Here is a 10,259-nt window from a genome sequence, read left to right as displayed (position 1 = left end):
GAGGCGGAGTCGATATTGCACTAGTCCAAGAACCTTGGATAGTCGGAGGCAAGGCTTGCGGACTAGGCAGCAAGGATTATAAGCTCATAAGAGCTAAATCTGAAGGTAAAATAACAACCTGTTACCGACAAAAATCTTAGTATTTTTCTGCTCAATAATTTTAGCTACGGTGACATCAATACAGTAAACCTTGAGCAACAGCCAGCTTCAATAAGGCTACACTCGTTTTACATGGCCCATGACTTCCTTGGATTACCACCAGACGAGATCATAAAATCTCTCGTCGCGGAAGACGAAAATTGCAAAATCGTCCTTGTTGTAGGATGTGATGCTCACCACTCCCAGTGGAGCAGCACGGATACAAATCTGAGGGGTGAGTCACTCTTAGCATTCATCCTTAATACAAATCTTCTGATCTGTAACATGGGAAATGATCCCATTTTCATTACTAAAAATCGTAGAGAGGTCATAGACCTGACCCTTGTTTCAGATATCATCAGCGATCAGTTAAAAGGGTGGAGAGTCTCGGACAGGCACTCCTTCTCTGATCACAGGTATTGAATTTGAGCTTTCGCTAAGCCCATCAAAACCGGTCAACTTCTTAAATCGAAGGAAGGCGAACTGGGATACTAACACAAGATACTTCCAAGACTATATTAAATCCTGCCCGAACATCACCCCATAAGCACAGACTCTCAAAAACACCTGTGTGAACTCTGTCTCATAAGCAGACGCACGCCTACAATAAGCCTCCATGGTGGACACCACAACTTGTCGCTCTTCGCCAAAGTTGTATGTCTCTCTTCAACGCTGCGAAATCGCAGAATGATTACCTTCGGTGAATGAGACGTCTTGTCGGGCTAAGAGGAGGTCGTGGAGAGTCTTCTGGACGGAGATTTACCAATTAAGTCGCGAAGCTGAGGAAAATTCTGTCCAAAGCACCCCTACACTAGGTTATCTGAAAAAAGAAAACATTTGACTCCAGTGAAGACTCACTGGATATAGTCTTAAATACTCATTTCCCCGGATGCTCTAAGCTAAATACGACCCAAAATTATATGAGATCTGAAGAGATTACATCAATGAAACCTTTTCTATGCAAAGAAAATTTAAAATGGGTAATAAATAGCCGTTTAAGTCCCCAGGCCCAGACAACATAAGTTCAGCCCAACTACAATAAACGGGCGCAACAGCCATTATGTACAGTCAATTGGCAGTATAAAGTTTTTGAGAAAGTATTCAAGACTGGCTAAATTCAGCCCGCTTGGATTCAGACAAAAATTACCTTAATTCCCAAAGCTGGGAGGCCATCACATACCAGCGCAAAGGACTTTAGACCCACCAGCTTATCTAGAAAGAGTCGTAAGCCTACACCTAAATAGAACGATAGACCCCAACACTAGAGGTCCCAACATGTCCACACGAAGGCAGATCTACAGGTACTGCTCTTCATTAATATAATTGATGCATCTGTATACTCCAAGGAGTACACCTTAATAGCTTTCCTAGATATCGAACGTGCTTTTAACAATGTTATCGATAACGACCGACCATAATTCCAAAATTTATAAATTAAACTAATTAGATTACCCCTGATCTATACTCACATGAATACCATAGAAACGAAGTGAGATCCATAAGGTATCACAACTGTCCAATGTGTCGACCTTATGGTCGGCATCCGTCTAAACTAACCTAACTTAAACTCTATCTCTGGTTCTCTCTCTCTCTCTCTCACTCTCTCTGACTCTTTCCAAAACTCACTAGCAAATCTGAAAATCCATTCAGAAAGTCCTAAGGAAGGGACAAATTATCCCCATCTAATATCAGACCAATAGATTACGGACGTATTAGCCTGCACTTGAACGTCTTGTAAGCCTACAACTAAAAATCTCTTCAAACTCCAAACTTATCTTTGGTTAAAACGCACACCGTAAACACAGATCCACGGATAATGCCCTTCACTCGACAGTCACTGAGATAGAGAATTATCGAACTTCCAAGAACTATATATTTTAAAATGCGTGCTCTAGTTAATTGTTCCTTATCTGATCTCTCTTATCTGTCTATATACTTTTTTAGTACCCATCGACCTGTGAATTATAAAGCCCAGATTGGGTAGGCAAAGTCCACCACTGAACCCTCCACAAGGGTGCCAACTGGAAATAGCATTACAGTGCTCCGCTAGGTACTGATGCTCTCTTGAGGTCTCCGGTATAATGTAGTCTTACGTGTTTAACGCAAATCTTTATGCATTTGGACTCCCTTTCTCATCTCGTAGGATTCACTTAAATTTAAAAAAACGAACAATCATATCGAAGGAGACCGGTATTCGGTATTCGCCCAAAACCGGAAGGCAGCAATCCCGACAATACATCGGAGACAGTGGCTTCAAGGCGTGGTCAAAGCTCCACACCAGCAAGAAAGCGGTCAGCAAATCCGTTTGCCGAGCCAGCTGCGCTTGGGCACTTGGAAAGGACCCTATCACACCCATCTACTTAAGAGGGATGCCGAGCCATCGTGTACACGAGTGAGTGTGAAAAGTGATATGAAAACAACTAACGCCCAGGCCTGAAATTTTTGGTATCCTAAGAGGAGGAACGTAAACAACGTCGGCCACCGCCCAATAAGGACCAGCGGCCAAAAGGGCACAGTTCCAACCTGGGCAGTCTTTCGCCCAGATTACAAAAGAAAGCATTTTAATTGGGGTTCTTCACCAGGGCAATAAGGAGGGAAGGATCCCTATAAACTTGACGATAGCAATGGAATGACTAAGGAGCCTGGACCACATGTGAGGATTTTGGGTGGTACCCAGGCATTACAAAAGTCATCATGATGCTGTAAAGATGTAACTCATCTTTCTCAACCCATTGTTGGAGGGGGTGAAAATAAGGCACCCGATGAGCTGGAGACGCGACTCATGAAACACAAAATTCATCTTATCATAGGTTTCGATGCCAACTGGAAAACCTTTCGAAATAGATTCCAGAAGATCCAAACTCGATTGATCATCGCTGCCCTCATCTCTACCCCCATACCTGTGGGTCCAACCACTGTAAACTGGCTACATTCAATTTTTTTTTAAATCTTCTTATTTAATTTTTACGTTTACATTTATTTTATATAATGTCAAAAAACCATACACATTTGTTCCTTGATTACAAAAATTTAAAATATATATCAATGGTAACGTCAGTTGAGTATTCGTATGCAAAAGCATACATAGGCATGGATCACTAACTCGATCGATTTTAAATATAACAGCAAAAAGATATCACCGTTCTATCAAAAAATAAGTATAAGTAAAATATAATTCCATTCTCGACCGATTGTCCACATGAAAGACATTTTTTTTATATAGTCTTTCAACACGAGTAATTCCGAAACATAAATAATTTGAAACAAAAACAAGACATATTCCAAATTTTTTAAAGTTGACTTATAACGTATATTGTTGAAGATATCTTTTTAAATTTGTTAAAATATTCATTCATAAAATTTTGTGTTTCAAGCTTATGATCATCTTCTTAATTTAGTGGTACATCATATGCAGAATGTTTATTATTTGAAGTAGTTGAGGTGAATATTGAATAGTCTGAAGAGCTTTCTTTACTGTCGCTTGCGTTATTTGAAGCTTTAACGGTGTTCTGCTGCAGATCGTTAATCTCTCTTATCTTATGGTAATCTAATGATGTTATTTTTACACTTGTTTGATTATTAATCGTATCTGATGGGAGTTCTGGTATCGTTACCACAGAAATAGGATCAATTTTGCTTTCCAGGCGCACGTTCACAGTAAATTCATTACTTTCAGATAATTCTTCGTCTATTAATGGTGTTGTGCTGTGAGTTCCATTAATGATATGGGGTTTTGCATCAGAATTCAAATCATTGACTTTAGAAGATACGCTTACAATTTTAGGAGCCAATACGATTGGCCTAACTGTTGCAACTAAAGGTTGATAGTATGAGTTTTCTGGTACCTCAGACTCCGCTGGCTGCATGTATTGCGTTATTGAGGTTGGTTTTTTGTCTTTAAAAATTAAATGGTGGTGATGGTGATGAATATGCAAATTGTGTGCTATGGGAAAAGTTGATTCCGAATTCGCTACAAAATGAATCTTTTGGGCTGTAATTATGTTACCAAAAGTCGTTTGACTACTTTCAGTTGGATAATGATGCAGCATAGCGGTAGATGGTGATAGAACGGGTGAGTAAGTTGGTTTTGATTGATAATAAATGTCGGGTTCAGCTGATGAAATTGTCAGCATAGGGCCATAATGCGTATCTTCAAAGTTAACACCACCAATATCTTTGACCTCTACGGCTTGATGTAAGTTACTGAGTTCCTCCGGATTATGGTCTTCCGCACTGTTTCTGTGGTGAGGCTTGTGAACAATTCTAGCGATGGACTGCTCTTCAATAAGTGAAGCTATTTGCAGAGCTTCTGTGCAATTTATACCTTTGCATTTATTTGTTGGTGTTCCAGCAATAGCAGCAACGGACAATAGCACAATGAATAATAACGAAACAAACATTTTGAAATTAAAGTGTTTTATCCAGACATAAAGATTGACTGACATGTTAGGTTTGCTTACATACCTATGCCTATGTATATTTACGTATTTGTTTACTCTTACTTTAAATACAGAAAGAAAGTCGAGAAAGTCTGACTTCTGTGTATAAGCTATAAAATACTCTAGATTACAAAAATATGCACGGGTATAAGAGTAAAATTAAAGCTTATGCTTATGTATGCAAATCAAAAAACAGCGAGCAGTTGCGTAAATTATTTACAATTATTTTTTTTTAATATTGTAATGCAATTACTTCAATAAATAAAAAATATGGCAAGAGAAAATTTCTACCTTAATAAGTAAATATGTTTATTTTATTAATAGATAGTAAAGGGTATTAGTAGCAAAACATCAAACATTTTAAGTTTGTGGTAATGACGATTTAATACCCTTGCCATTATTTGATTATTAATATTATTTACTGTCAAAAATATTTAATAATGTACCTTACACAAAAAAAAATATTTATATATATATGTATGTATATTAATTTATGATGTATTCTATTTGTACAGAGTTTGTGCAAAAAACCTAATCGAGTGCAAACACAAATTGGTTCAGAAGAGAAATAGGGTATACAAAAAAAAAAAAAAAAGCAACTAGACGCCTTTTTTGGCGTACCGAAAATTACATACCCTTGTAGACCAGAGTTAATCTGCTAACATATAAAATGTAGTCCTAATTTCGATGTATTATTATGACTTTATACGTCGTAAAATAATTGTATTTATGTGTTTTATTATCGACTCGTTTGGTGCCATAATACTGATCCAGAACATATATATTTTACGGAGATCGGATAAATCTCCGTTAATGCGTTACAAACTTCACGACAAAATTACAATACGCTCTACAAAGGTACTATAATAATTGTAGTGAACCGGTTTTATTATTGTTAACAAACAATTTGCATGTTGTTATATGGGGGAGTTATATTTATTTTTGTGGGTTACTTTTCTCGTCGCTCTTTGTGAATTTTTGTATGTTTTATTAGTTGTGTGAGATATGTTATCCGTTGTGATTCATGCACCAATATAACCGTTTCAGTTTCGTCGAATAATGTTGCCTTCTGTAGTAAGCCTGGTTTACTTAATTCATTTTGGAAACACCACTGTATATATGGCTCGTCATATATATACGCCAGCTGAGCTCACTATTTTTACATCATTATAGTCTGATACTGAAGGTAGAATGGGCTTGTGCAATGTCTGTCAACCTACCAAGTTCCGTCCAAAAGATTGAGTAAGTCTATATCTGGCAGAATTTTAAGATTAACGTTACTAAACCTGGAAAATAGATTAAAGGTAACCTCCTTTCAACATTAGGAAGATAAAGATTGTAAGCGAAAACACATATATCTCCAGTTTTAGAACGGGAGACTCCAAAATTATAAGGTACTTTGTTGATAAATTCCTCTCAATATCGGATAAACATTATCCGACCACCCCCTAATGATCATTTCAACTAATATCAGCAAGTATTTGGAAATACATAAATTTGCATTACATTTAATTTTCCTACTAATACAACATGTCAAATATTTTTTTTTATCAATTCATAATAAAGTAAGATATTACAGCTGTTGAAATTTTATAGAACATCGAGCTACTTATCATAATAATCTTTCAATCTCTCGCCTTAGGTCAGTCTATCTGGGGAGCCACCCGTTCAGCGCTTTATCCAAAAGCCCCCCAAACAACGGAGACAGCATCAAAGAAATCATAGATTTTTCTGATATTTTTTCTTGCAACCAAAATTGCCAAACCAAAATATATAATTATTACAGGTAAACAGACATACAGAGCCACCGATTCGTATTGCTCTGTCGATTTGAACTATATACACTTTATCAAGGGCTTGGAAAGTGATCACGATACTAAATTTCCATGACTTGATCCTTGAGTGTGCGAAGAGTTTGTACGTCCTCACCTCCAATACAAGTCATCTAAGTCGAACTATGATTCGATGACTGTAGCACCGATTAGATAATCAGCTCGATCTACAGTCATCTACAAAATAATGCAGGCTGCGTTTGGCTAAATATGGTGCCGAGGCTGTTCCATATGTGACCGTATTGAGTTGATAAGTGCGAAGTGGTTCATCTGGAAGAGCTCGCCAAAGTATGTAGTGGTATTTGTAAGCATTTAAATCAATATTTACTTACCTATACATCTTGACAACATCCGCTGTTATGACATATCAGTGTAGTCTGAATCATCTTGGAGAGTCAGGAAGTTTGAGTGGATATATGACACGAGGCGTCGAAGACGACTCTAAGCTTCGTGGTTTCGCTGCTGGGCTTTAAAATGCAATGGTGGAGTATGTAGTAGTGACGTTCCGATAAGTTTGTTTTTTTTTTTACCAGCTACATGTGTTCCAAACGTTCATACTCCTTCATGAATTAACAATACTGTAAGCGAAGTTCTGAAGATTGTGTCAAACTGCGTTCCAAGCTGAGAAATCTGCGGCGTGCTATGTCAAACGAATGACCAAGTTGACTGGGATTGTTCACAATAGTCGTTTTTATGTAGTGTTTCCAACAAGTTCGATGTTCTGGTTTCAACAGCACACTTGATGTTTCAGTTGATTCAATTTCCCATAAGCGTTCAAGGTGATCATCAATTGAAGTGGCGCCAACCTTAAAGATGTCGATGTGTCGAGTCTGGTAGAATTTTTCATCTGCCAGAACAATATTTTCTGGCATTTTCCATTGATGACCGGCTGATAAGTTGTATAAAAAGTTCAATGGATGAGGAACGATATTTTATTGAAGTAATTGTAAGAGAGGTGATGTCTATCTCTGCGTGGCAAATACTGCTGATTTGCACATCGTGTGGCATTTTGCGACATCAAAACGTTGCAGCGCATCCAGTGCTTTAAATTGTTCGTAAGCCATAAATTTATAAGTTGAGCATGAGCACAACGCACAAGAAGCGGTAGCAAATGCGAAAGACGAGTTTTGTACTTTCCCAGGATTTCGAATCTGTTTTGAATATGTACCTAAACTATAAGGTCTCTGTAAAAATCAAGACTGGCTTGTCATATCGAGTCGTTAACTTTACTAAGGCCTTAGCGTAGTTTTCATTGGTGACTGCAAATGCCTTCACGCACTCCAGCGCAGCACCCTTTAAGCAGTTGATGATTTGATTAAACGAGCAAATGAAGTTTTTGTATTCCAAATGATTGCCATCGTGATGGTTTGAGGATGGTAAGCAACGTGTGATGTAGCGGCATCAATGACAGCACTATTTAAGTCTCCACCGAGCAATTTCTTAATTGCTAACTTGATTTGTACCAAGTTGTCTTCTAGTTCTGCGCGCGCGTTATCATTTGGATCGATTTCTATTTCCGAATGAATATCCAACAATTGCTTAAAGTACGATTCCAAAAATTCCTAAGCGACATTGAAGATCAGCTTGAGATTTTAGAAGGTTCTCCTGGTGGTCTATCGATCAAAGTTTTAATGCGCGAAATGTTCCTTTTGATATTTGCACGCTGGCATGGGTAGTTTTCCAAAAAATGTGACTTATTTAAAAATGTGTAACGAAATTGAATGAAGAGAAGTTGGCGGAAGCGAACGAAGAACGAATTTGAGACAAACTTTAAAGGTAGCGACTGAAGCGACGATTGCGAGCAGCGCACTTGCCGTTTTAGTAGTAGTGAAAAATGCGATAAGAACAGCAACGTTCTGAAAGAAGACGATCGAAAGATGAGTATATCGAAAACTAATGGCGAACGAAGCAGAACAGCGAAAACGGTGTTGAAGGTCGTCGAAACGAATATAGAGACAGCGCAAAATCCGTTACTTTAAGTTGTGTGCACGTGTGTGATTTCTGCTGGGACGAACTTTGTGATGGTTTTGGTTAACGATTTTTAAATTCTTTTGCAAGTTTGATGTTTTAATTGCTGCAACAAAGCATTGCAAATAATTGGAATCCAACCCTTAGTTTATTTACTTATACGTGTCTATATATACGCGCATGCCGAATTTGTAAACAGAACGAAATGCGAAATTCTGCAATTGTTTGTTAATCATTTGATTAAACACTGCCCTATGTTAGGCGCCAATATGTTCGATGCATAAAGCGTTTTCTATGTAAACATGAAACTTGAGATCTCGGTGATGTTTAAACTATTTAAAATGGGAACTTTATTTTTGACCGAAACAAAAGCGAGTTTGAATTTCTAACTCGGACTCGCCGATAGTGAAACTATCGATATTTACCAAAATTACAATGTTGTGTTTACATAAATGAGTAAGATTTTACAAAGTTATGTAAAGTAGCGATAAGTTGGCGAAATTAAAGCTGATTATTCAATATCAGTTGTATTCAAATTAGTTTGGCCAAACAGAGATATCCCAATTCCTTCCGTCAGATTGCACTCAGAAGGACGAAAATTGCGGCTAATCTACACCAAAATCGGTAACAACTGAGAAACGAAGAAAGACATCTCCGTTAATCGAGCTGGGCAGAGGTACCTAAGACAAGCCAATTGTCTTTTAGGTAGCTATAATCAGAAATGATTTAAGCAAGACTTAGAAAACTCACCGGTCTGTCGATAGGACACTATAGACTAAGAGGGCTTCGAGCTAAATTAGGTATAAACGATAGCTGTTTTTTGAAAATGTCTAGGCGGTTGTTAAATTCTTGTACCTGAATAAAATACCTTATGGGATCGGATTGTCTGTTACTACTATTGTCTACTTTACACACATTTGCACAACTACATAATACAATTTTTTCCATTTGCAATGGGTTCCCTAAACTCCTTCCTGTTCGTATAGACTAATAGACCTAATAGACTCTGCTCTGTTAATAACTGATTGATAATAGGTGGCAAAGAAGTTTCTTGGGGGCCTCAAACTCAAAAAGAGTGGTCGCTCATCAAGAAGGCTGAGCAGCAACATCAATATTATGCTGAAGAAAGCGACTGTTCCATCCCCAGAGTTGAGAACTGATAATGAAATCCCCCAATCAATTAAGGCCTTCTCCCACAGAAAACAAAAGAAGTCAGAATTTCTGGAATGACATCAACGAAGGATTTGAAAGTAGAGTCTCAATTATCTAGATAGCGCTGCAAAGGATTTAAAAATACTGCTGTACGGCCTTCTAAACAACTCTGAGCAGATTTCCTTAGGACAAAGTGGAAATTTCCAACTTTACAACCAAACGATGACCAAGCCATTTGGGCACATAGCTAAATATCAGGGAGAAATAAATACCAAGAAGAATGACTTGGCTTCTTAGACAGAAGACTTGAAACTTGGAAATCAAGTACTCTTGTACAAAACTATGCTGAAGGCAATTTAAATCCAGTTATAGGTTACCTCCCACAACTCTAATTTCGAGATCCTGCTTGTGTTTCTGAAGTGGAAGGTACTCCAGCGACTCAATCAAGAAGAGAATCCAATTTTTATTCACACGCTAAACAACAGCCTCAAACTTCGCCATCTGAGGCAGTACGATTGCATATACCGTTCAGAATACCTTAAGGGTAATCCTCAGGATCAAAGTTAATGTTTTTAAAAAAATATAAAGTTGTGAAACGAAACTGAGAAGGCTGATAACTTGAATGAAAGAAAGTGGCATACGAAAATCATATCTTCTCCCTTTTCATATTCAAAAAGTATCTACTCTTAATATATAATACCTACTTAGCTACCCTGTGGCTAACTCTCTC

General features: G+C 37.7%; 1 long non-coding RNA gene across 1 annotated transcript; it reads right to left on the bottom strand.

Annotated features, from left to right (window-relative positions):
- Positions 1-6,159: 6,159 nt before the first annotated feature.
- On the bottom strand, positions 6,160-7,365 carry LOC116805457. The gene is made up of 3 exons (XR_004365193.1): positions 6,940-7,365; positions 6,742-6,876; positions 6,160-6,679 (listed from the first exon to the last, which is right to left on the bottom strand). It is a non-coding gene; the product is annotated as an uncharacterized LOC116805457 (long non-coding RNA).
- Positions 7,366-10,259: the final 2,894 nt, after the last annotated feature.

The sequence above is a fragment of the Drosophila grimshawi genome, unplaced genomic scaffold, assembly GCF_018153295.1.
Source record: "Drosophila grimshawi isolate 15287-2541.00 unplaced genomic scaffold, ASM1815329v1 contig_59, whole genome shotgun sequence".
Taxonomy (NCBI): Eukaryota; Metazoa; Arthropoda; class Insecta; order Diptera; family Drosophilidae; genus Drosophila; species Drosophila grimshawi.
The sequence above is the reverse complement of the archived record's forward strand: the minus strand, read 5'-3'. Positions and strand labels throughout refer to the sequence as shown.